Source organism: Salmo salar, chromosome ssa18 (genome assembly GCF_905237065.1).
Source record: "Salmo salar chromosome ssa18, Ssal_v3.1, whole genome shotgun sequence".
NCBI lineage: Eukaryota > Metazoa > Chordata > Actinopteri > Salmoniformes > Salmonidae > Salmo > Salmo salar.
The window spans coordinates 52,593,192-52,620,356 of record NC_059459.1 but is presented as its reverse complement, the minus strand read 5'-3'; the positions used below and the strand labels follow the sequence as shown (position 1 = coordinate 52,620,356).

At 40.6% G+C, this 27,165-nt stretch overlaps 1 pseudogene; it reads left to right on the top strand.

Annotated features, from left to right (window-relative positions):
• Positions 1–591: 591 nt before the first annotated feature.
• Positions 592–25,083, top strand: LOC123728659 (piggyBac transposable element-derived protein 4-like; annotated as a pseudogene).
• Positions 25,084–27,165: the final 2,082 nt, after the last annotated feature.

The window sequence follows — 27,165 nt, the reverse complement described above, 5'->3', positions numbered from 1 at the left end:
TGCCATTTTTCTCGTAGAAAACCGATAATATTCCGACCGGGAATCTCCTTTTCGGCAAACAGAGGAAAAAAATCACAAAGACGGGGACAGCCAGGTCACGCGCCTAAGCCCACAGTCCCTTGATCGGCCACTTGAGAAAGGCGATAATGTGTTTCAGCATGGGGCTGGGATGACGACATTCTGTTTTTTCCCGGGCTCTGAGCGCCCATGGACGACGTAGGAAGTGTCACGTTAGAGCAGAGATCCTTTGTAAAAGATAGAGATGGCAAAGAAGTTCAAGAAATGGTCAGACAGGCCACTTCCTGTAAAGGAATCTCTCAGGTTTTGACCTGCCATTTGAGTTATGTTATACACAGACACCATTCAAACAGTTTTAGAAACTTTAGGGTGTTTTCTATCCATATATAATAAGTATATGCATATTGTAGTTACTGGGTAGGATTAGTAACCAGATTAAATCGGGTACGTTTTTTATCCAGCCGTGAAAATACTGCCCCCTAGCCATAAGAGGTTAAATGAGTGATGGTGTTGTGCTCTGACACTGCAGTGGGCTCTGCCTGGCTTTCTCTGCTCAGAGATGGAAGAGTCATCATGTGCAAACAGTTGATGCCAGTTGCTGCCAACCTGCCACCTGGATACTTCAGCTTCCAGGAGGGCATCATCAAGGTAAGGGTAGGAGAGGGAAGGACAGGGAAGGGATGGGAAGGGAATAGAATTTTGACTGATTCACATTTAAATGTAATCCATGTAACCCACTGCCTCTGTCCAGTATTTGGTCTCTACTCGGTCTCAATAAAGAATTAGCTCTTGTCCAGTTCTGTAGATACAGTTTTTTTCCCCAGCATTCTGGTCCAGATATGAAATGGGTGGATGGGAGGAAGGAGTTGTTCAAATTGTCAACTCACCTGGTCTCTACTGTCTACACACAGGTCTGTACTACTCATCAAGTCACCAAGGGCATGTCTGGACTTGACAGTTAATGCAGTTTTTGTATTCTGATCAATGAGTTCTTATCAAGGAATTTCGAACACATCATGCGTATTCACCTACATTTAAATGTGTCTAACATGTCAACATTGTGTCTGGATTCCTTCTTCCCACGCTATGTTCAAATGCCAGCAACTATTCTGCAAATGGTGGCATAGGCAACATATTATAATAATACAACAAATATATTTTCAAGAGGTTGTTGGCTAGGAGTAATACTGGCTGTCCCTCCTGTTCCTCTGTTTACAGTGATGGTTCATATTGTAGCTCAGTGTCACGAGGAGGGACTGGAACAACACCTCATGTCCTATGTGAAGGTACAGTACAATCCTTACAATAAACTAACACTACAGCTTTAGACATACAGTACCTGTCAAAAGCTTGGACTCACCTACTCATTCCAGGTTTTTTTTTAAATTTTTACTATTTTCTACATTGTAGAATAGTGAAGACATCAAAATGATGAAATAACACATATGGAATCATGTAGTAACCAAAAAAGTGTTAAACAAATCAAATTATATTTATTTTAACCACTACTAAAGGACACCACGAAGAAGAAGAGACTTGCTTGGGCCAAGAAACACGAGCAATGGACATTAGACCAGTGGAAATCTGTACTTTTGTCTGATGAGTTCAAACTTGAGATTTTTGGTTCCAACCGCCATGTGTTTGTGAGACGCAGAGTAGGTGAATGCATGAGCTCAGCATGTGTGTTTCCCACCGTAAAGAACGAAGGAGGAGAAGGTGTGATGGTGTGGGGGTTCTTTGCTGGTGACATTGTCTGTGATTTATATAGAATTCAAGGCATACTTAACCAGCATGGCTCCCAAAGCATTCTGCATCCCATCTGGTTTGTGCTTAGTGGGACTATCATTTGTTTTTCAACAGGACGATGACCCAAAACACACTTCCAGGCTGTGTAAGGGTGATTTAACCTCACTAGGGTAGGGGGCACTATTTTCACCTCCGGATGAAAAGCGTGCCCAAAGCGTGCCCTGCCTATTACTCAGGCCCAGAAGCTTGGACATGCATATAATTGGTAGATTCGGATAGAAAACACTCTAAAGTTTCCAAAACTGTTAACATATTGTCTGTGAGTATAACAGAACTGATATGGCAGGCGAAAACCTGAGAAAAAACCATCCAGGAAGTGCGATTTGTTTGTTTGTAGTTTTATATTGAATGCCTATATAGTATCCCATGACTTAGGATTCAAATTGCACTTCCTATGACTTCCACTAGATGTCAACAGTCTTTAAATTGTTTCAGGCTTGTATTCTGAAAAATGAGGGAGTAAGAACACTCTGAGTAAGTGGATAGTGGAAAGTCCCCAGACCTGTTTACTGCACACAACCGAGAGCACGCCTTTCTTGTTTTTATTTTATATTGACGAAGCTATTGTCGGGTTGAAATATTATTATGACTAAAAACAACATGAGGATTGATTATAAACATTGTTTTTCATTTTTCTACGAACTTTATGATACTATTTGGATTTTTCGCCTGCCTGTTGTGACTGCCTTTGAGCCAGTGGATTAACCTCTCTAGGCTAGGCGGGACGAATTCGTCCCACCTACGTAACAGCCACTGCTATCCTGTGGCGCGATTTTCAAAACCTTAAAAATCCTATTACTTCAATTTCTCAAACATATGACTATTTTACAGCCATTTAAAGACAAGACTCTCGTTAATCTAACCACACTGTCCCATTTCAAAAAGGCTTTACAACGAAAGCAAAACATTAGATTATGTCAGCAGAGTACCAAGCCAGAAATAATCAGACACCCATTTTTCAAGCCAGCATATAATGTCACCAAAACCCAGAAGACAGCTAAATGCAGCACTCACCTTTGATGATCTTCATCAGATGACAACCCTAGGACATTATGTTATACAATACATGCATGTTTTGTTCAATCAAGTTCATATTTATATCAAAAACCAGCTTTTTACATTAGCATGTGACGTTCAGAACTAGCATACCCCCGCAAACTTCCGGGGAATTCGCTAACATTTTACTAAATTACTCACGATAAACGTTCACAAAAAGCATAACAATTATTTTAAGAATTATAGATACAGACCTCCTCTATGCACTCGATATGTCCGATTTTAAAATAGCTTTTGGTGAAAGCACATTTTGCAATATTCTAAGTACATAGCCCAGGCATCACGGGCTCGCTATTTAGACACCCGGCAAGTTTAGCACTCACCATAATCATATTTACTATTATAAAAGTTTGATTACCTTTTGTTGTCTTCGTCAGAATACACACCCAGGACTGCTACTTCAATAACAAATGTTGGTTTGGTCCAAAATAATCCATCGTTATATCCGAATAGCGGCGTTTTGTTCGTGCGTTCCAGACACTATCCGAAATAGTAAAGAAGTGTCGCGCGCATGGCGCAATTCGTGACAATAAAATTCTAAGTATTCCATTACCGTACTTCGAAGCATGTCAACCGCTGTTTAAAATCAATTTTTACGACATTTTTCTCGTAGAAAAGCGATAATATTCCGACAGGGAATCTCCTTTTCGGCAAACAGAGGAAAAAATCCCAAAGGCGGGGGCGGTCGGGGTCACGCGCATAAGCCAGTGTCCCTTGATCGGCCACTTGAGAAAGGCGATAATGTGTTTCAGCCTGGGGCTGGAATGACGACATTCTGTTTTTTCCCGGGCTCTGAGCGCCTATGGACGACGTGGGAAGTGTCACGTTAGAGCAGAGATCCTTAGTAAATGATAGAGATGGAAAACAAGTTCAAGAAATGGTCAGACAGGCCACTTCCTGTAAAGGAATCTCTCAGGTTTTGACCTGCCATTTGAGTTCTGTTATACTCACAGACACCATTCAAACAGTTTTAGAAAATTTAGGGTGTTTTCTATCCATATGTAATAAGTATATGCATATTCTAGTTACTGGGTAGGAGTGGTAACCAGATTAAATCGGGTATGTTTTTTATCCAGCCGTGTCAATACTGCCCCCTATCCTAAACAGGTTAATGAAAAAAAGATTTTTGGATATAAAGAGGGACTTTATCGAACAAAATGAACATTTATTGTGAAACTGAGAGTCTTGTGAGTGCAACCATATGAAGAGCATCAAAGGCAAGTGAATACTTTTATCGCTATTTCTGACTTCTGTAACTCCAATACTTGGCTGGTAACTGTTTGTAATGTTTTGTGTGCTGGGCGCTGTCCTCAGACAATCGCATGGTATGCTTTTGCCATAAAGCCTTTTTGAAATCTGACACGGTGGTTGGATTAACAAGAAGTTAATCTTTAAGCCGATGAATAACACTTGTATGTTTTATGAATTTTTATTATGAGTATTTCTGGTTTTGAATTTGGCGCTCTGCAATTTCACCAGATGTTGGCCAGGTGGGAAGGTAGCGTCCCACATACCCATAAGAAGAACCTCTTGCAGTTCTCCGTCCTGTATGCGGGATCAACATCCAGCGTAAAATAATTTCGCCATATTCATAACCGAACAATAGAAACATTTCATTTTTTTTTCTCTTTCAAATATAGGACTATTTTATATTGTTTTATAGATACCTCTCCTGAATCGAACCACGTTGTCCGATTTCAAAAAGGCTTTACAGCAAAAGCAAAACATTAGATAATGTTAGAGGAGTATATCGTCAAAGTATTCATAGCCATTTTCCGACCAACCACATGCATCACAAATAACGAAAAAACAGCTAAATGCAGCACTAACCTTTGACAATCTTCATCAGATGACACACCTAGGACATTATGTTACACAATACATGCATTCTTTTGTTCGATAAAGTTCATATTTATATATAAAAACAGCATTTTACGTCGGTGCGTAACGTTGACTAACTATTTTCCCTCAAATGTATCCGGTGAAACAGCGCTACAATTTACTAAATTATTATTCGAAAACATTTTTAAAATGTAATATGTAATATTAAAATGTAATATTGTCATTCTAAGAATTCTAGTTTAACAACTCGTGAAAGCACCCGCAATGCCAGATTTAAAAATAACTTTACTGGGATACTCAGAAAAATAGGCTACCGTTACAGGTCAGCGCCATCTTGGAACAATCACATATCAAATCTACTCTTGTATACTATTGTAAATAATCCCTTACCTTTGATTATCTTCATCAGAAGGCACTTCCAGGAATCCCAGGTCCACAACAAATGTATTTTCATTCGAAAAAGTTAATCATTTATGTCCCAATAGCTTCTTGTTGTTAGCGCGTTCTGAAGGCTGCTCCAAATGTACCGTCGTCCACGGGACTTCTCTGTCACCAAAATGCAAAAAAAATAAATATTTAAGTTCGTTCAAACATGTCAAACGTTGTATAACATAAATCTTTAGGGCCTTTTTCAACCAGAGCTCCAATAATATTCAAGGGGGACGGTTGCATTGTCTTTCAAAACGTTTCGAAAGGGGAGGGTAGCCAGGGGCGCCTGCATCATAATGGCAATGGCCCTCCCCATGTGACCAAGACCAACAGCCTCTCATTCAGTCACTTTTCACAGTAAAAGACTCAAACCACTTTGTAAAGACTGGGGACATCTAGTGGAAGCCATAGGATGTGCTCAATGAACCATAGCTCACGGTGTGATTTATAGGCAAAGTGATGAAGTTGAGTCCGCAATTCAGAATTCCACATCCTGTTACGATCTGTCTCGGGGTTTTGACTGCCATATGAGTTCTGTTATACACAGACACCATTCAAACAGTTTTAGAAACTTTAGGGTGTTTTCTATCCACAACTATTAATTATATGCATATCCTAGCTTCTGAGTTTGAGTAGGAGGCCGTTTAAAATGGGCACAAATTTTTTTCAAAAATCGCTGTAGCGCCCCCTATCCTAGGTGACTGTCAAGAGAGAGTGATGGAGGGCTGCATCAGATGACCTGGCCTCCACAATCACCTGATCTCAACCCAACTGAGATGGTTTGGGATGAGATGGAAAAGCAGCCAACAAGTTCTCAGCATATGTGGGAACTCATTCAAGAATGTTGGAAAATCATTCCTCATGAAGCTGGTTGAGAGAAGGCCAAGAGTGTGCAAAGCTGTCGTCAAGGCCAAGGGTGGCTACTTTGAAGTATCTAAAATATATTTTGATTTGTTTAACACTTTTTTGGTTATGATTCCATATGTGTGATTTCATAATTTTTGATGTATTCAATATTATTTTACAATGTAGAAAATAGTAAAAATAAAGAATGAGTACATGTGTCCAAACTTTTGACTGGTACTATATACTAGAGCTGGGTGATCCTTTAACTTCTTTGGGATCGGTGTCCCTTCCACGGGATGATTGAGCTAAGGTAGGCTAATGCAATTAGCATGAGGTTGCAAGTAACAAGAACATTTTCCAGGACATAGACATATGATATTGTCAGAAAGATGAAATTATTGTTAATCTAACTGCACTGCCCAATTTTGGGTTGCTATTACAGTGAAAGAATACCATGCTATTGTTTGAGGAGAGTGCTCAATTTTGAAAATGAAGTTATTAATAATCAAATTAGGCACATTTGGGCAGTTATGATACAATATTTGGAAAAGAAATACAATGGTTAATTGGATCAGTCTAAAACTTTGCACATAGACTGAAGCCATCTAGTGGCCAACATCTACATTGCACCTGGGCTGAAATAAATTATGGCCTACAAAAAAAGAAGTTGTTTTTTTCTTTGTATTATTTTTTACCAGATCTATTGTGTTATATTCTACTACATTTCTTTCACATATGGATAGAAAACACCCTACATTTTCTAAAACTGTTTGAATGGTGTCTGTGAGTATAACAGAACTCAAATGGCAGGTCAAAACCTGAGAGATTCCTTTACAGGAAGTGGCCTGTCTGACCATTTCTTGAACTTCTTTTCCATCTCTATCATTTACTAAGGATCTCTGCTCTAACGTGACACTTCCCACGTCGTCCATAGGCGCTCAGAGCCCGGGAAAAAACAGAATGTTGTCATTCCAGCCCCAGGCTGAAACACATTATCGCCTTTCTCAAGTGGCCGATCAAGGGACACTGGGCTTAGGCGCGTGACCCGACCGCCCCCGCCTTTGGGATTTTTTCCTCTGTTTGCCGAAAAGGAGATTCCCTGTCGGAATATTATCGCTTTTCTACGAGAAAAATGTCGTAAAAATTGATTTTAAACAGCGGTTGACATGCTTCGAAGTACGGTAATGGAATATTTAGAATTTTATTGTCACGAATTGCGCCATGCGCGCGACACTTCTTTACTATTTCGGATAGTGTCTGGAACGCACGAACAAAACGCCGCTATTCGGATATAACGATGGATTATTTTGGACCAAACCAACATTTGTTATTGATGTAGCAGTCCTGGGTGTGTATTCTGACGAAGACAACAAAAGGTAATCAAACTTTTATAATTGTAAATATGATTATGGTGAGTGCTAAACTTGCCGGGTGTCTAAATAGCGAGCCCGTGATGCCTGGGCTATGTACTTAGAATATTGCAAAATGTGCTTTCACCAAAAAGCTATTTTAAAATCGGACATATCGAGTGCATAGAGGAGGTCTGTATCTATAATTCTTAAAATAATTGTTATGCTTTTTGTGAACGTTTATCGTGAGTAATTTAGTAAAATGTTAGCGAATTCCCCGGAAGTTTGTGGGGTGTATGCTAGTTCTGAACGTCACATGCTAATGTAAAAAGCTGGTTTTTGATATAAATATGAACTTGATTGAACAAAACATGCATGTATTGTATAACATAATGTCCTAGGGTTGTCATCTGATGAAGATCATCAAAGGTGAGTGCTGCATTTAGCTGTCTTCTGGGTTTTGGTGACATTATATGCTGGCGTCCCACGCAAGCGTCCCACCTAGCCCATAGAGGTTAAAGGAGAAGTTCTTTTTACAACCAAATCACTATTTTTGATGTAACCGGCATGTTATAGAAGGCTCCAGACACCTTTTTGTGTTTTTGCAAACTTACCCTAAACAGCAAATCACTTCCTTGTCCTTGGTGTGTAGTATCAGGGCCCCCCCCCCCCAAAAAAATTAAAGCTTTCAAAAATACCATAATACGTCCTTTTAGAAACAGCAAAGCTCTAAGTATAGTGATGCAGGTCTCTTACCTAGTTGTTGCTGTCTTATTTTATTGTTGTTTACTTGTACATTCTGAACTTTACCCTCTTGCTTCAACACTGTAAACTGAAGTGCTGCCAGGATAAGTCAAAAGATTCAAAAATGAAATCTGGCTAATGCAGAAAAATGGTGTGCGGAAAAAAAGATTAAAATGGATGTTTGTTCTTTAACTTTTTACACTCATATGAATTGGCCTTTATGGATAGGGCTAATTTGAAATATTTCATACAGAAGAAATATGAAATGCATATTCATAAGCATGGTAGCAATTGAAAGTGAACAGTGGAGATTATGGGGAAATTATTAGTCCAAAGTTGAAGACCGAGTTCACCTGACACAAGACTGAATCCAAATCATACAGTTGATTTTATTTGCATTTTACTGTACTTTTCACCATATTAGTAAATAAAGAAATGAAAATATTCTGAATATGTTCAGTAATATGATAAGAAAATTCCCAGAAAATGTGGGGTAGGCGCAACATAAGACACAAATGACAAGGGTTTGACTGAGAGGTCTAACCGGTGTCTCCATCTGGCCACACACGTCTACGAAGTCTGCACAGTTCAAGTCATTTCAATGCACTTTTATGACTCAAAGAAGTCTTCAACTATAAGATGCTTTTTTTAGCTCTCCTAGCTGTGCCATTGAGGAACTTGAGCAAGCACACTTTGCAGTCGTTTTGTTTGGATCACAACCCTGCATCCCCGTCATCAAACAATTGCTGATGTTGTTTATGCAATCCAAAAAGGGCCCATTTTAAATTGTAATCTGGGTCAAGTGGGTATCATTTGTAAGCTTGTTCTATTGCCAACATGACTAGCTAAGTTTTAAAATGCAAACTTACAGTGTTAGGCTTTCACAAGGCAATTCAGAGAAACACAACTTAATTTCGGTGCGCGTAGAAAGGATTCATGAGTGAATTCAGATGTGTGTTCTATGGCAAATTTTCTTCACGATAGACAAACAGGTTAATTCTGTTCAGAACAACTCAGGGTATGACATCTTGTAATTGTACGTCAAACATAGTGATCATAAATGTCAACACTGTGCATGACATGAGTTTTATGATATGGAAATGTGAAGTGCACGGGTGTATGGCTTGCTTTTTTGACATCAGAGGTATATATTATAATCCTCAATGTCTCATCTTTAAAAATATATTGATTACTATTCATTTACAGCATTTCCTTCACCCAGACAACAAACATTTAGCAAAAGATGCTCAATTTGCGGGAGGGATGGGGGCTACTTCTTGTCTCGTGTGGTGCTCAAGTTCAGAATAGCTGTCAGTCAAATTCCATACAGCATTGTGAAGCGCAGAGCCTGAGCTCTGATGATAAAGTAAGAACATTTATGCACTCACTACTGTAAGTTGCTTTTAAGAGTGTCTGCCTAATGTCTAAAATGTCAATGTAAAATATGATGTAATTTATAGCATGTTACTGTACAGCCACTGTGTTCCAGGTTCCTTGGTTTCCACATCACCAACAAACTACCATGGTCCAAGCACACCAAGACAGTCGTGAAGAGGGCACGACAAAACCTATTCCCCCTCAGAAAACTGAAAACATTTGGCATGGGTCCTCAGATCCTCAAAAGGTTCTACAGCTGCACCATCGATGAGAGCATCCTGATGGGTTTCATCACTGCCTGGTATGGCAACTGCTCGGCCTCCGACCGCAAGGTACTACGGAGGGTAGTGCGAACGGCCCGGTACATCACTGGGGCCAAGCTTCCTGCCATCCAGGACCTCTATGCCAGGCTGTGTCAGAGCAAGGCCATAAAATTTGTCAAAGACACCAGCCACCCTAGTCAAAGACTGTTCTCTCTGCTTCTGCACGGCAAGCGGTACCGGAGCGCCAAGTCTAGGTCCAAGAGGCTTCTAAACAGCTTCTACCCCCAAGCCATAAGACTCCTGAACACGTAATCAAATGTCTACCCAGACTATTTGCATTGCCCCCCTCCCCCATTTAAACCGATGCTACTCTGTTGTTATCATCTATGCATAGTCACTTTAATAACTCTACCTACATGTACATATTACCTCAACTAACCGGTGCCCCCACACATTGACTCTGTGCCAGTACCCCTTGTATATAGACCCGCTATTGTTATTTTACTGCTGCTCTTTAATTAATTGTTACTTTTATTTCTTATTCCAATCTTTTTTTTTTAACTGCATTGTTGGTTAGGGGCTCGTAAGTAAGCATTTCACTGTAAGGTCTACACCTGTATTCAGCACATGTGACTAGTATGATTCTGCCATTTTCAACCAGTATACGAGTACATTTGGTTCTCTCCAGATAAATAATGTTCAGCCGCTTTTTTTAAGTACAATTCTAAACCACAGTTCTTTAGGCATTCTGTCCATTCTTCATTTACAACGACAAACATCATGCTTGACGCAGTCACTTCAATCAAGTTTTTTTGCAGTGAATCCTCCTTAAAATGCAGGTCTCATCCAAAAACTGCAATAAGTTATGTCCCCCTGAGTTTCTGCTTAACAGCCCAAAACACAATTCAAATCTAAAATTCTGCAAAATTCAATGATACTAAATTACAACCAGTAATACCAAAAAACATCTACCTAGTCCTCGAATATTTTTATTTTGCATATTTTTCTAAATCTTTCTTTTTTTGCACAGATTTTTGGAATGGCCCCCTCATTGCATCTGCTTTTACCTCACTGCTTAAGGATTATTCAGGACTACTGAGAATAATTAACCTGTTGGGGCTCGGGGGCAGTATTGAGACATTTTGAAAAAAATATGTGCCCATTTTTTACTGCCTCCTACACCAACTCAGAAGCTAGGATATGCATATTATTAACACATTCGGATAGAAAACTCTGAATTTTCTAAAACAGTTTGAATGGTGTCTGTAAGTATAACAAAACTCATATTGCAGGCAAAAACCTGTGAAAAATAGATCCAAAAAAATGTGAATTTTGTGACTGTACTATTTAGTGTCATTGTTTTATAGATACCATAGTGAGAAAGGATTCATTTCGCAACACCTACGGCTTCCACTAGATGTCAACGATCTTTATAAAGTTGTTTGAAGCGTCTATGATAAACAGAGAGCAAATTAGAATCCAAGGAAGTTGACATGTCATCACTTCATTTTTTTGCGCCTGCGCATAAATCTGAGAAACGTGAGTTTTGTCTTCATTGTTTATCTCGACATAGGATAGGTTATGTGAAAATATTACTGATGTTTAACGTTAAAAATGGACCAAAAGATTAATGCTAAACAACATTTGACATGTTTGAACGAACATAAATAGATTATTTACTAGGTTTTTTTAGCTTTTCGGCGTGATTTTACAGTCCCCCACCACGTTTTGTGGGAGCATAATGAACGCTAAGTACTTGGTGTTATTTGGACATAAATTATGAACTTTGTCAAAAGAAACCACATTTGTTCCGGACCTGTGATGCCTTCCGGACCTGGGATGCCAGGCTTCTGATGGAGATAATCAAAGGTAAGGGGATATTTACAATGTTATTATCGATTTTAGATGATGCTAACTGTATAGCATAGCCTGTTGTTCTTAGCATAGCACCCCGTTTATTGCAAAATGTGATTTCCCAGTAAAGTTATTTTGAGATCTGGCCATTCGGTAGCAATTACGAGATGATAATATATTATTCTTTGAATGACAATATTATAATTTACCAATGTTTTCGAATAGTAATTTTGTTATGTTCACCGGAAGCATTTCAGAGAAGAAAAAATCTGAATTTCACGCTACTGTAAAATGCTGTTTTTGGATATAAATATGAACTTGATGGAACAAAAAATGCATGTATTGTATAACATAATGTCCTAGGAGTGTCATCTGATGGAGATTGACAAAAGTTAGTGCATAATTCAAGCTGGTTTCTGCTTTTGGTGACGCCTGACCTTGAATTGAAAATGGATGTTTGTACTTTTGTGGCTATGTACTGTCCTAACATAATCTAACTTTATGCTTTTGCCGTAAAGCCTCTTTGAAAATCGAACAATGTGGTTAGATTAAGGAGATGTTTATCATTTAAATTGTGTAAAATAGTTGATTGTTTGAGAAATTGAAATGATTAGATTTTTGATGTTTTGAATTTCCAGCCTTGTTAGCAATCCCGGCTCGGGGTTCATTGCTAACCTGTAGCCCCAACAGGTTTTAACAGCCGAGAAACCCACTCTGACTTCACCCCATCTGCCTAAATAGATAGGTACATAAATCCATGACCTACATTTCATTAATAACCCACCATCTCAATGAGGAAACTGTAAACACTTTCCCTTCTTTTTATTTAAAATATGTTTTTCTCTCCTCTGCCACAGAGTTTGCTGCTTTCTTGTCTTGTATCGTCTCGGCGTCCATACACTGAGTGTGTAGGTGGAAACTTCAATGGGTGCAGTGAGTACGCGTGTTATTTCCCCTCCTCAAAATGTGGGCCGAGATCTGAGATGAAACGCTAATTTGCCAAGCAACTAAGAAACTGCTTCTTCTTTTCCCCTTCTCCATCGATCAGCGTCGTATGGTGCCACACGAAAATTCAACCGCAGCATCGCAAATTATTCGATACAGCCTGCCAAAGATGGTGGATCCAGTGGAGTCAGAGAGAAGGGGATGAACCACAAAGGATTCTAATAATCCTCAGTAGTTTAAGTTTATTTTCAAACTTCATGTCCCCACTTCCCAAACAGTTTTAACAGTTTAAGCTGTTTTATACGAGGTGGGGGATTGGGTATTGCAAATATGCTAGGCTCTCTGTAGGTCACAGGTGGCCAGTGGCACCTTAATTGGGGAGGACAGGCTCATAGTAATGGCTGGATCGTTATCAATGGAATTATATAGAACACATCAAACACATTTCCATGCATTTGATACCATTCTATTTACTCTATTCGAGACATTATGAGCCACCCCCCCAGCAGCCTCCTGTGCTGTAGGTATTTGTGGATGTCTGGATGTCTTCTGTAACACGTATTGTATACCTACCAGTAGCCTAGACCTGCAGCAAAATTAAAAATATAGTCAGCCTTGGCTGTGTTTGTTGAACACTCATGATGTGCATTGCACTGTATTCGGGAATATTGTACTTCGTATGGAGGTCACTTCTATGAACAATGTCGTTCAAGGCCAAGTCAGATAAATAGTGAAGACCTCTCTCTTACATGCGTGTCTATGACAACCACTGAGGGCTGTTGACCTTGGGCAAAGCTGGAAACAGCTTCACTGAAGAAGAAGATTGCTATCAGTTGCGAACAATGTTCCCTTGTAAGCTGCACATGTGCGCGGGTGTGCAGTAGCCCGAGACTGCCTCGCAGCTCCATTGGGACTGCTGCACAGAACACAGAAGAACTATCAGCCTACAGAGAGAAGCATGAGATTGAACTTCACTGAAATTTATAGAGTTTTCCCTGTTAGTTAACAGATAGAATCAACTCAATATTAGCCACTTTCAATGCAATATACCGAAACAAAACAAACTCGGCAAGAGATTGTTGTAGCCAGAATGCATGGAGGAGGATTCTAAAGCATAAGACTCAGCCCATACCTGTACTCTTGCGGCATAACCAATCAGACCTGCAGTTGGCCGATATGCAAATAGACCATTGCCAAATATGGATCTGTGCCATTTACTTTGAACTGGACTGTGTTTACAGCTGTGGTGATGAGATCAAAGCAAGAGCTGCATGTAGCCACATGTGCACATTTTGTTCATATAATTTCCAGTTAGTTATTAGCCCAGTTATAGAAAATTTGTGGTCAGCAATAGGGGAGGGCTTCCTACAAGAGCACAAAACATGCAGATTTCTAGACATCTTTGAAAAGCAAGTCATGTAAAGAGCTTTTTTTTCTCGTAAAGTATTGTATTTTAAGACAGGCTTGAATTAGCTAAGTAGCCAATAGGCAGAGGGTAGCATAATTTGTCTGATTCTCTGTAATGTTATGTGAATGTCACATCCTGACCAGTATAAGGGGTTATTGGTTATTGTAGTTTGGTCAGGACGTGGCAGGGGGTATTTGTTTTATATGGTTCGGGGTGTGTGTGTGTACTTAGAGGGGTGTTGTATTTATGTGTTCATGTTCTTGTTTTGTATTCTAGGTTGTCTATGTTGTGTATTTCTTTGTTTGCCTGGTGTGGCTCTCAATCAGGAACAGCTGTACATCGTTGTTTCTGATTGAGAGTCATACTTAAGGAGCTTGTTTTTCACCTGTCCCTTTGTGGGTAGTTGTCTTTGCACTGCTGTTAGTTTAGCCTGCAATACTGTCGTTTATTGTTTTTTGTGTTCACTTATAAATAATGATGAGCACGCAACCCGCTGTGCCTTGGTCTAAACCCTACGACACCTATGACAGTGAATAATAATGCATTTTATTTTGTAATGTGATTTCTTGCATCACACAACACAAAAAAAAAAACATTTTCAGTCACCTCCTTGTCTGAATGACAAGTGGATAAACAGGTTATAGTCAAGCCCTGTATGTTTTTTTCTCACAGAAAGTCTCATGGAATGTAGGCCTATATTGAACACCAGACATTGGCTGGTACTGTTGGCTGAATGACAGAACAGCTATTTCCAAGTTAGAGTGTTATAGGATGCATTTTCTCCATTGTTTATGGTAGCCCACCCTGGTAGGCCTACATTATGATCATATAGCCACAGTAGCCTACTTGGCCACTGTAAAAACAAACTTAAAGCGGGTACATCCTCAGTGTTCATGGAAAACGTGTGCTGGAAGGTGCACAGAATTGTTTTCGCAGCGCTCAGCAGACCTGAAATTTTCTCAGTGCCAATAGCCTCGAACTGCAATCACCCATTTCTTAATCATTCATTCAGTAATTAATTGTTCAATTGATTTCAAGATCACATGCTACACAATAAAAATCTCATCAAGAGGAAGTTGTTTATATTTTGCACATTCATTAGTATTCAACATAAACAACGAACGTTCCATTAGTTAACAAAGCACAGGTTTTTCCTTCCATAATCTGATTTAAAGAGAAAACAACCCATCAATAATAAAATACTGCACAGGGCCTGGGGGAAAGCACAGCCCCAGCTACTGCATTAGGGGGCAATGGAGTCGACTTATGACTTCCTCTCTCATAATGCCCTGTTTTCAAATGACATAATAATACTCATGGATCATTTGACTTCCTTTTGGATGAAAAGCCTCCCTCTAATGTGAAGTTAAAGGCGTATGCCGCTAACAGCGTGTAGTAGAACACTGTCTGACTCTAATGTGACAGCTGGCAAGCCCCATGAAATATCCGAGTGGGGATTGGGGGAAGGAGGGGCAGGGGAAAGGATGGGTAGGGTGAATTAAATGTCAAGGGGGGTAATTCAAAACCTATACTTTATCACTCAGGATGTAATTTTTCAGTGCTACTATTATTGCCATGAAATGTTGTTATTAAAACAAAATTAGACAATCCCATAGTAGACAAGTTTACGTATTTACAGTTGAAGTCGGAAGTTTACATACACTTAGGTTGGAGTGTTTTTCAACAACTCCATACATTTCTTGTTAACAAACTATAGTTTTGGGAAGTTGGTTAGGACATCTACTTTGTGCATGACACAAGTAATTTTTCTAACAATTGTTAAGACAGATTATTTCACTGTATCACAATTCCAGTGGGTAAGAAGTTTACATACACTAAGATGACTGTGCCTTTAAACAGCTTGGAAACTTCCAGAATGTCATGGCTTTAGAAACTTCTGATAGGCTAATTGACATCATTTGAGTCAATTGGAGGTGTACCTGTGGATGTATTTCAAGGCCTACCTTCAAACCCACTGCCTCTTTGCTTGACATCATGGGAAAATCAAAAGAGATCAGCCAAGACCTCAGAAAAAAAAAATTGTAGACCTCCACAAGTCTGGTTCATCCTTGGGAGCAATTTCCAAATGCCTGAAGGTGCCACGTTCATCTGTACAAAAAAGTAGTACGCAAGTATTAACACCATGGGACCTCGAAGCTGTCATACCGCTCAGGAAGGAGATGCGTTCTGTCCTAGAGATGAACGTACTTTGGTGCTAAAAGTGCAAATCAATCCCAGAACAACAGCAAAGGACCTTGTGAAGATGGAGGGAACAGCTACGAAAGTATCTATATCCACAGTAAAACGAGTCCTATATCGACATAACCTGAAAGGCCGCTCAGCAAGGAAAAAGCCACCGTTTCAAAACCGCCATAAAAAGCCAGACTACTGATTGCAACTGCACATTGGGACAAAGATCGTCGTTTTGGAGAAATATCCTCTGGTTTGAGGAAACAAAAATAGAACTGTTTGGCCATAATGACCATCGTTATGTTTGGAGGAAAAAGGGGGAGGCTTGCAAGCTGAAGAACACCATCCCAACCGTGAAGCACGGGGGTGGCAGCATCATGTTGTGGGGGTGCTTTGCTGCAGGAGGCACTGGTGCACTTCACAAAATAGATGACATCACGAGGAAGGAAAATGATGTGGATATATTGAAGCAACATCTCAAGACATCAGTCAGGAAGTTAAAGCTTGGTTAAGTCGCAAATGGGTCTTCCAAATGGACAATGACCCCAAGCATACTTCCAAAGTTGTGGCAAAATGGCTTAAGGACAACAAAGTCAAGGTATTGGAGTGGCCATCACAAAGCCCATCACAATCCCATAGGAAAAATTGTGGGCAGAAATGAAAAGTGTGTGCTAGCAAGGAGGCCTACAAACCTGACTCAGTTACACCAGCTCTGTCAGGAGGAATGGGCCAAAATTCACCTAACTTTTTGTAGGAAGCTTGTGGAAGGCTACCCGAAATGTTTGACCCAAGTTAAACAATTTAAAGGCAATGCTACCAAATGCTAATTGTGTGCATGTAAACTTCTGACCCACTGGGAATGTGATGAAAGAAATACAAGCTGTAATGAATCCTTCTCTCTACTATTATTCTGACATTTCACATTCTTAAAATAAAGTGGTGATCCTAACTGACCTAAGACAGGGAATCCTTACTCGGATTAAATGTCAGTAATTGTGAAAAACTGAGTTTAAATGTAGTTGGCTAAGGTGTATGTAAACTTCCGTCTTCAACTGTACCTAGAAGGCTTGTTGTTGTGTTTTATATGCAAGAGAAATATTAATCTGAAGGCACATTCAAGTTGCGAGAGCCATACCCGCTGGGCACAGACGTCAATTCAAGTCTATTCCACATTTCTTTAACGTCATTTAATTGACATTACGTTGAAACAATGTTGATTCAACCAGTGTGTGTGCAGTGGGTAGGGAGGGAAACATGTATTCTTAATGCAATCGCAGGAAAACACTTTTGAAAGCAGTTTTGACCTTTGTTAAGAAGGAGGGTATCCCAGTTTTCCATTGATACCACGCTTATTTCTCTACTCATACAATTGCAGTTACAACTGGAGTTTCAAGCATGGTTTAGGTGCAGCTGCACAACAGAGCTCTTAAATGGGCAATGGTGTCTTAAAATGGTAATGACATACTTTGTAATTGAACCCCCAAAATTGTACCTTTTCTAGTGAATGATCATTGATAACTATTTCTAATAAAATAATAATTATTAATAATAATAACAACACATCAAGATATTGTGTCCAATGGGGTGAATGCAGATGGACAAACCCCATGCTTCAGCCTATGTATTGTGGCAAACCTCTTCGAAGCTAGGAGCGTTTGTCACAAATTAAGTGGGAAACTGTCACCAAAGTCAGCCCAGAATTAAAGTTATTTCGAACATGACAGTACCTGTATGTTTGTTTCTCTGTCCTGGTCCACCCAGACCGCAGGTAAGGTCAAGGATAGCAGGGTTCGGTACACAAATCTGGTTCTCGGTAGGTCCAGGTCTAAACGCCAACAGGTAAGTCCAAAACAATCCAGCTGGTACACGGTAAATCCAGCCAATGTAGATTGTCTCTTTCTCTATGGTTCATAGATCCTTCTCTCTCTCTCTCTCTCTCTCTCTCTCTCTCTCTCTCTCTCTCTCTCTCTCTCTCTCTCTCTCTCTCTCTCTCTCTCTCTCTCTCTCTCTCTCTCTCTCTCTCTCTCTCTCTCTCTCTCTCTCTCTCTCTCTCTCTCTCTCTCTCTCTCTCTCTCTCTCTCTCTCTCTCTCTCTCTCTCTCTCTCTCTCTCTCTCTCTCTCTCTCTCTCTGGTTTTTCTTGACCCTTTATCTGTGGGTCGGCTCCACCTTCTGAGGGTTCCCCTTGCTTCTGGGAATTGTAGTTTTGGCCATTTTGTGATCTGTAGTTCTGATTGGGGTGGCCATTTTAGTGATCGGGCAGAGCCCGTTTATTAGTTCTGCCCTCACATATCTGCCATTTATCACTCGACCCCCTTCTTTGCCACAGTATTTATAGCCACTATGCTGCATCAGTTTGGCTACAGGCGATAATGTTTATTGATTTGATTTGAAAAAAAAAAATACAAATAAAATTTGATTTGATAATGACAATCTGATAATACAGACCATGCATAGGCTGTATGCGTGGTCCAATATGTTAAAGTAACTGCCAAGTGTTTCCAGATTTCTAGGAAATATGACCTATAATTACTTACATGAGTGATACTTGATAAAAAAAAAAACTACATACATTATGTTAAAAAGCAGAGAGAAAATTCACAAATTGTACAGCACAACGGCAGAGTCATGTCTTAAGTGTACATCTAATAATAACTCAGTAATCCATGCTTTCTGGGAACGCTATAAAGTCTGGAAGTTGTGGGCGGAGCTAGAAAGTTGTCTGTCAGAAGTATTACAATGTAAACATACTTTTAATCCATCTGTCTGCATATTTGAAGAAATAGCATACCGTGGTTCCTCCTTTAAAAGTTGTGGGCTTACGCCGCAGGATTTATAGGTAATTTGTGGCTCAGTACGGTACCCTGCGTCACCAATTCATTGCTCCAGATCAGGGCAAGGGGGAGTTAGAGCACTGATTATACTTTTGGGTCCTACTGTGTCTAACTGACAATGAATGGGCGACATAAACCTAAATAGAAACTGATAATTGTGCACGACTTCAGTATTACGGAATAAAACTGTTGTTACACTAAGGTTTTTATTATGTTAGGAATATTTCTCTTACTGTAGTATTGTTTGCCACTCCCGACCAGTCACATTGTACAGTGCCTGAGTGGCACAACTGTCTAAGACACTGCATAGCAGTGCAAGCCATGTTCAATACCTGTGACGGCCTCGACTGGGAGACCCATGAGATGACTGTAGTTTTTTTTTTTCTCCCTCTAAAAACAGAAATAAATAATTCTAAATAACAAACTGGCTTTATTTACAAATTAGAAACAATGTCTCACCCCATGTTCAAGAATTGTAACGGCCGTCGTATGAGGTGGACCAAGGCGCAGCGGGTTGAGTGCTCATTTGAAACTTTTTTTTTTAACTTATTGAACACTAAATAAACAAAACAAGAAAACGAACGAACAGTAATGCAGGCTACACACAGCAGTGCAAAAACAACTTCCCACCAATTCCGTGACAAAACACCCCTCTTAAATAAGACCTTCAATTAGAAGCAATGAAGAGCAGCTGCTTCCAATTGAAGGTCAACCCCATCAACTAAACATAGAAATAGAAAGACTAGACTAGAACATAGAAATATACTAACAGAACATTAACCAAAACCCCGGAACACTCTAAACAAACACCCCTCTACATAAACACATATCCCAACAAACCCTGAACCACATAAAACAAACACCCCCTGCCACGTCCTGACCAAACTACAATAACAAATAACCCCTTTACTGGTCAGAACGTGACAAGACTGGCCTTTTTCTCGCTCATTTTACATCATTTGAAAACAAAATAATCTCCAAAATATTTAAGGGGCATTGCACTAATAATGGCGCTGACTAGGGAAACGTTCCCGCTGTTCTACATTTACATTTACATTTAAGTCATTTAGCAGACGCTCTTATCGAGAGCGACTTACAAATTGGTGCATTCACCTTATAATATCCAGTGGAACAACCACTTTACAATAGTGCATCTAAATCTTTTAACCTGTTAGGGCTAGGGGGCAGCATTGACACGGCTGGATAAAAAACATACCCGATTTAATCTGGTTACCACTCCTACCCAGTAACTAGAATATGCATATACTTATTACATATGGATAGAAAACACCCTAAATTTTCTAAACTGTTTGAATGGTGTCTGTGAGTATAACAGAACTCAAATGGCAGGTCAAAACCTGAGAGATTCCTTTACAGGAAGTGGCCTGTCTGACCATTTGTTGAACTTCTTTTCCATCTCTATCATTTACTAAGGATCTCTGCTCTAACGTGACACTTCCCACGTCGTCCATAGGCGCTCAGAGCCCGGGAAAAAACAGAATGTCGTCATTCCAGCCCCAGGCTGAAACACATTATCGCCTTTCTCAAGTGGCCGATCAAGAGACACTGGCTTATGCGCGTGACCCCGACCGCCCCCGCCTTTGGGATTTTTTCCTCTGTTTGCCAAAAAGGAGATTCCCTGTCGGAATATTATCGCTTTTCTACGAGAAAAATGTCGTAAAAATTGATTTTAAACAGCGGTTGACATGCTTCGAAAGTACGGTAATGGAATACTTAGAATTTTATTGTCACGAATTGCGCCATGCGCGTGACACTTCTTTACTATTTCGGATAGTGTCTGGAACGCATCGAACAAAACGCCGCTATTCGGATATAACGATGGATTATTTTGGACCAAACCAACATTTGTTATTGAAGTAGCAGTCCTGGGTGTGTATTCTGACGAAGACAACAAAAGGTAATGAAACTTTTATAATCGTAAATATGATTATGGTGAGTGCTAAACTTGCCGGGTGTCTAAATAGCGAGCCCGTGATGCCTGGGCTATGTACTTAGAATATTGCAAAATGTGCTTTCACCAAAAAGCTATTTTAAAATCAGACATATCGAGTGCATAGAGGAGGTCTGTATCTATAATTCTTAAAATAATTGTTATGCTTTTTGTGAACGTTTATCGTGAGTAATTTAGTAAAATGTTAGCGAATTCCCCGGAAGTTTGCGGGAGGTATACTAGTTCTGAATGTAAAAAGCTGGTTTTTGATATAAATATGAACTTGATTGAACAAAACATGCATGTATTGTATAACATAATGTCCTAGGGTTGTCATCTGATGAAGATCATCAAAGGTGAGTGCTGCATTTAGCTGTCTTCTGGGTTTTGGTGACATTATATGCTGGCTTGAAAAATGGGTGTCTGATTATTTCTGGCTTGGTACTCTGCTGACATAATCTAATGTTTTGCTTTCGTTGTAAAGCCTTTTTGTAATCGGACAGTGTGGTTAGATTAACGAGAGTCTTGTCTTTAAATGGCTGTAAAATAGTCATATGTTTGAGAAATTGAAGTAATAGGATTTTTAAGGTTTTGAAAATCGCGCCACAGGATAGCAGTGGCTGTTACGTAGGTGGGACGAATTCGTCCCGCCTAGCCTAGAGAGGCTAAGGGGGGGTTAGAAGGATTACTTTATCCTATCCCAGGTATTCCTTAAAGAGGTGGGGTTTCAGGTGTCTCCGGAAGGTGGTGATTGACTCCGCTGTCCTGGCGTCGTGAGGGAGCTTGTTCCACCATTGGGGTGCCAGAGCAGCGAACAGTTTTGACTGGGCTGAGCGGGAACTGTGCTTCCTCAGAGGTAGGGAGGCGAGCAGGTCAGAGGTGGATGAACGCAGTGCCCTTGTTTGGGTGTAGGGCCTGATCAGAGCCTGAAGGTACAGAGGTGCCGTTCCCCTCACAGCTCCATAGACAAGCACCATGGTCTTGTAGCGGATGCGAGCTTCGACTGGAAGCCAGTGGAGAGAGCGGAGGAGTGGGGTGACGTGAGAGAACTTGGGAAGGTTGAACACCAGACGGGCTGCGGCGTTCTGGATGAGTTGTAGGGGTTTAATGGCACAAGCAGGGAGCCCAGCCAACAACGAGTTGCAGTAATCCAGACGGGAGATGACAAGTGCCTGGATTAGGACCTGCGCCGCTTCCTGTGTGAGGCAGGGTCGTACTCTGCGAATGTTGTAGAGCATGAACCTACAGGATCGGGTCACCGCCTTGATGTTAGTGGAGAACGACAGGGTGTTGTCCAGGGTCACGCCGAGGCTCTTAGCACTCTGGGAGGAGGACACAAGGGAGTTGTCAACCGTGATGGCGAGATCATGGAACGGGCAGTCCTTCCCCGGGAGGAAGAGCAGCTCCGTCTTGCCGAGGTTCAGCTTGAGGTGGTGATCCGTCATCCACACTGATATGTCTGCCAGACATGCAGAGATGCGATTCGCCACCTGGTTGTCAGAAGGGGGGAAAGGAGAAGATTAATTGTGTGTCATCTGCATAGCAATGATATGAGAGACCATGTGAGGATATGACAGAGCCAAGTGACTTGGTGTATAGCGAGAATAGGAGTGGGCCTAGAACAGAGCCCTGGGGGACACCAGTGGTGAGAGCACGTGGTGCGGAGACAGATTCTCGCCACGCCACCTGGTAGGAGCGACCTGTCAGGTAGGACGCAATCCAAGCGTGGGCCGCGCCGGAGATGCCCAGGTCGGAGAGGGTGGAGAGGAGGATCTGATGGTTCACAGTATCAAAGGCAGCAGATAGGTCTAGGAGGATGAGAGCAGAGGAGAGAGAGTTAGCTTTAGCAGTGCGGAGAGCCTCCGTGACACAGAGAAGAGCAGTCTCAGTTGAATGCCCAGTCTTGAAACCTGACTGATTAGGATCAAGAAGGTCATTCTGAGAGAGATAGCAAGAGAGCTGGCCAAGGACGGCACGTTCAAACTAAAACAATGTATTTTTCGATATACTGTAGGTCTACCGTAGGCAACATGAGTCTCACTAGTGTTGAGTAATATGCTGTTAATAGTGGTGTAGGTCTTATTTATTTAACCATGGTGTTGTCTTACGGTTCAAAAATGACCCGCTACTATGTTTAACAGCAGAGAAAACCCCCTAAATGATATTTTTTCAACTTGAAATTTGATAACTTTTCCTAGAGTGACCCCAACATTATAAAAAGTGAAATATCGCTTTTGTTCATATTTACATGAAAGCTGTACACCACCAGGGTACAAAAAATGTTTTAGGGTCATTTTTGACCCGGCAGTTACAAAATCATTTAAAGAACACAAAAACCAAAGACACACACGCACACACACAATGATAAATTGAGATGTGTGCTACTGATTGAACTCAGACAAATCTAACACTTTATTGTGTATGTGCAGCATCTCCGCTCCACGACCCCACACATAACTCAAGTTCACAGACAAAATAAACAACATTTGAGAAAAACTGTACATTTATTGAAAGCATTGTTTACTAATGGGGAATGCAGTCAGAGGCTATACAGGTGCTGCAGATGACAGTCCCCCAGTTCTCTCTTTGCTGAAGCCATGAGTGCACATTTCAGTGCCCAACAGGTCATAGATCTGATTTCAGATGTCCAGGAGGAACAAGAGAACAAGGATTTACAAGAGAATGAGGTACCTGAAGAAGAAGACGGGGAAGAATACAACCCAGAGCACGATGCATCATCTTCAGATGATGAAGAAATCCCCCAAGCTGAAAGAGAGACATTTTTGTCAAAGAACAGCAAAATAACATGGTCCTTGTCCCCATATGACAACCAGGGCAGGATGGCAGCACAAAATGTCATAAGGATGACCCCAGGGCCCAGAAGACATGCACTTGCAGATGCCCAGGACATCGCCTCAACATTCTACATGTTCATCACACCAGCCATCGAAAAAAGCATCCTGGTGATGACAAATTTGTAGGGTTTCCGGAAATATGGAGACAACTCGAAAAGGATGGATGAGATTAACCTGCATGCCTACATAGGGCTGCTAATCTTAGCGGGTGAGTATAAGTCCCGAGGTGAGGCTACATGTAGTCTATGGGATGCAGACTGCCACTGAAAGTCTTTCACACTTTCTGAAGAATACTACGATTTGATAACCGTGAGTCAAGACCTGCAAAAAGTGAGAGAGACAAACTGGCGGCCATAAGAGAGCTCTGGAAGAAGTGGGTGGAGCGTCTGCCATACCTCTACAACCCTGGCACTGAAGTAACAGTGGATGAGCAACTGGTTCCAATCAGAGGTACATTTTCATTTTCATATCTGTAATGTTAGTGATTTTCACTATTAATTGTATTGCTGTAATATCATTAATTTGTGTGATTGTTTTTTGTGACACTGATACTAATTACTGATAGTAATCTCTTTTGTCAAAAGGTCGCTGTCCTTTCCGGCAGTATAAGCCCAGCAAGCCAGCAAAGTTTGGCATCCAGATATGGGTGGCTTGTGACGCACAATCCAGCTATGCTTGGAAGATGGAAGTCTACACAGGGAAGCCGACCAGTGGAGGCCCAGAGAAGAACCAGGGCATGCGGGTTGTGCTTGATGTGACAGATGGACTGAGGGGGCACAATGTCTCGTGTGACAATTTCTTCACCTCTTATGAACTCAGCCAGCAGCTCAAGAAGAGGAAGATCACCCTGGTTGGCAAACTTAGAAAGAACAAGCCTGAGCTCCCCCCTGCACTCCTTGCAACAAGGGGGAAAGAGGCCTTCTCATCAAAGTTTGCGTTTACCCCCATCACCACTCTATTTTTTTACCTCCCAAAGAAGAACAAGAATGTGGTCCTCCTGAGCACACTGCACAAAATGGCTGAGATCAATGATCATGAGGACAGGAAGCCAGCCATCATCCTGGACTACATCCACAACAAAGGAGGCATTGACAACCTGGACAAGGTGATTGGTACTTACAGCTGCAGGAGGATGACTGCCCGCTGGCCCCTGGTCATCTTCCATAACATCATTGATGTGTCGTCATACAATGACTTCATGATATGGAACAAGATCAAACCTACCTGGATGCCTGATAAGCGGAACAAGAGGAGGGTGTTCCTGGAGCAGCTGGGAAAGGCACTTATAACCCTACACATTCTATGAAGGGAGCGCCTCCCCCACACAGAAGCCTGTGCAGTGCTTGTGGAAGCTGTTCAGGGGGATGAAACTTGTCCTGATCCACCTGAGGCTGCAGCTCGGGCAGGAAAGATGAGGAGATGCCAATTCTGCCCCCCAAAGAAGGACTGTAAAACAAATACTATGTGCTGCACATGTGAGAAATAAATCTGCAAAGTCCATGCACACACACTTGCATACTGTCTTACATGTGCTAATTAGAGTTGAATGATTTATGTTCTTCAAGTTTTTGTTTTTGTATCTATCTAATTTACTCTTGTTTATTGTTGTTGTTTATACACCTTGTGGGTGGGGCAATGGTTAAAAAAATGGGAGAAGACTAGTATTTTGTATTTGAATTCCTCAATGTAAAGTATATAAAATATATCACTATGTTGTCAAGAAAGTTCAGACTGTTATTGTTTCCCTTCAATAAAATGCATTCAAAATTACTTACTGCACATTTCTGCTACTTTCTTATGTTATACAAGTGCTATCTCTTAATAAAACAAAATATTTTTACACCTATGCAGAACCTTTAGCTATAACAATAATAATAATAAACCTCTACTTTAGTTAAGAAAACAATTATGACAGGTGTGTTGTAATAAAAATGAGTGATGTCCACTGATTAAATGCAGTCTTCCTGCATTGTGCAGTAGGAAAACCAAGATATTCACAAAGTTTGTGATGAATGACAGGTTGTTTCTTCATGTAAATTAGATTTGGGGTTCAAAATTAATTTAAGCTGCTTTATTTTAGGGGTTTAGTGAAGGCGGTTCATTTTTGACCATTAGGACAAGGGCAGTCTACAGAATGTTATGACTACACAAGGGTTAAAGAGCATATTCAAGTTAGAAGCAATAGCCTACAACTATTTTAGCAGCATTTCGTGCTGATCTGAGAGAAGCATGGGGACTGGTCTTGATAAATCAATGAGATCTTTTATTTTCACTGAATCTCCGTTTTGGTATTGGTTAGACTAGAATGAGAAATGTAGGGTGTAGAAATGTTATTCTCGTAGTGTAACCTTTATTTAATTAGTTAAGTCAGGCAAGAACAAATTCTTATTTAGAATGAAGGCCTACCCCGGCCAAAATCGGATGATGCTGAGCCAATTGTGCGCCGCCCTATGGCACTCCCAATCACGGTCTGATGTGATACAGCCTGAATTAGAACCAGGGACTATAGTAAAGCCTCTTGCACCGAGATGCAATGCCTTAAACCACTGCGCCACTTGGGAGCCATGACCAATATATATATATATATATATATTTAATATTTTTCAGAACATTAACCGTATGTAGGTAGATGTGGAAATATAGTTACAAATTATTTGTTGTAGGTTGGGGGTTTCACACCTAGCTCGGCTATAAGACAACTCTTTAGTAAAGGTTGAATAGTCTATTGTTCAGCTAATAGCCCATCCTGCTGCGCTTGTGAAAAACTAATAATAATACTTTTCCCCTTTCCACATGTTATAGGCTCCAATTGATAAAGTGTTTTTAGCCACAATTGGCCCCAACCCCAATTAATACATTTGGGCACAGTCAATAGCGTGCTGGACTTCGGGCTAGAATGTTGAGGGTTATGAACCTGCTCCCTGCTTGTTTCATTACATTATTATGCAGGTCTCAGAGCAAATAGCCTGGACTGTTACTCGCATCTCGTTCCTCACTCTCTTCCAAGCATCATTCAGCACACTTTTGGGCGTGCTGGCAGGATGTATTGTTTTTATTCTGTATATATGAATTACAAATCAGTCTTTACTTAAATCATGTTTCTAGTCTATTGCGTAGTTACAATGTGTGATTATTGATGTCCCAGGAGCAGGAGTGGTAAACACTGTTGAAGTGCATAATTGTAATACATACGTGCAGACCCAGCATCATTCACATAATGGAGTTTGATACACCTGGTATTGGATATGACAGAAAGAAACTTGCTAAATGGCGATTTTCGTAAATTAGCTTTATGACATTTAAATATACACAATTGTTTGTCTCTACATTAACGAACACATTCTTCTTAATTGTACATGTTTTGCTTGACTCGTTATGGCCTTATAACTACTTACATTTG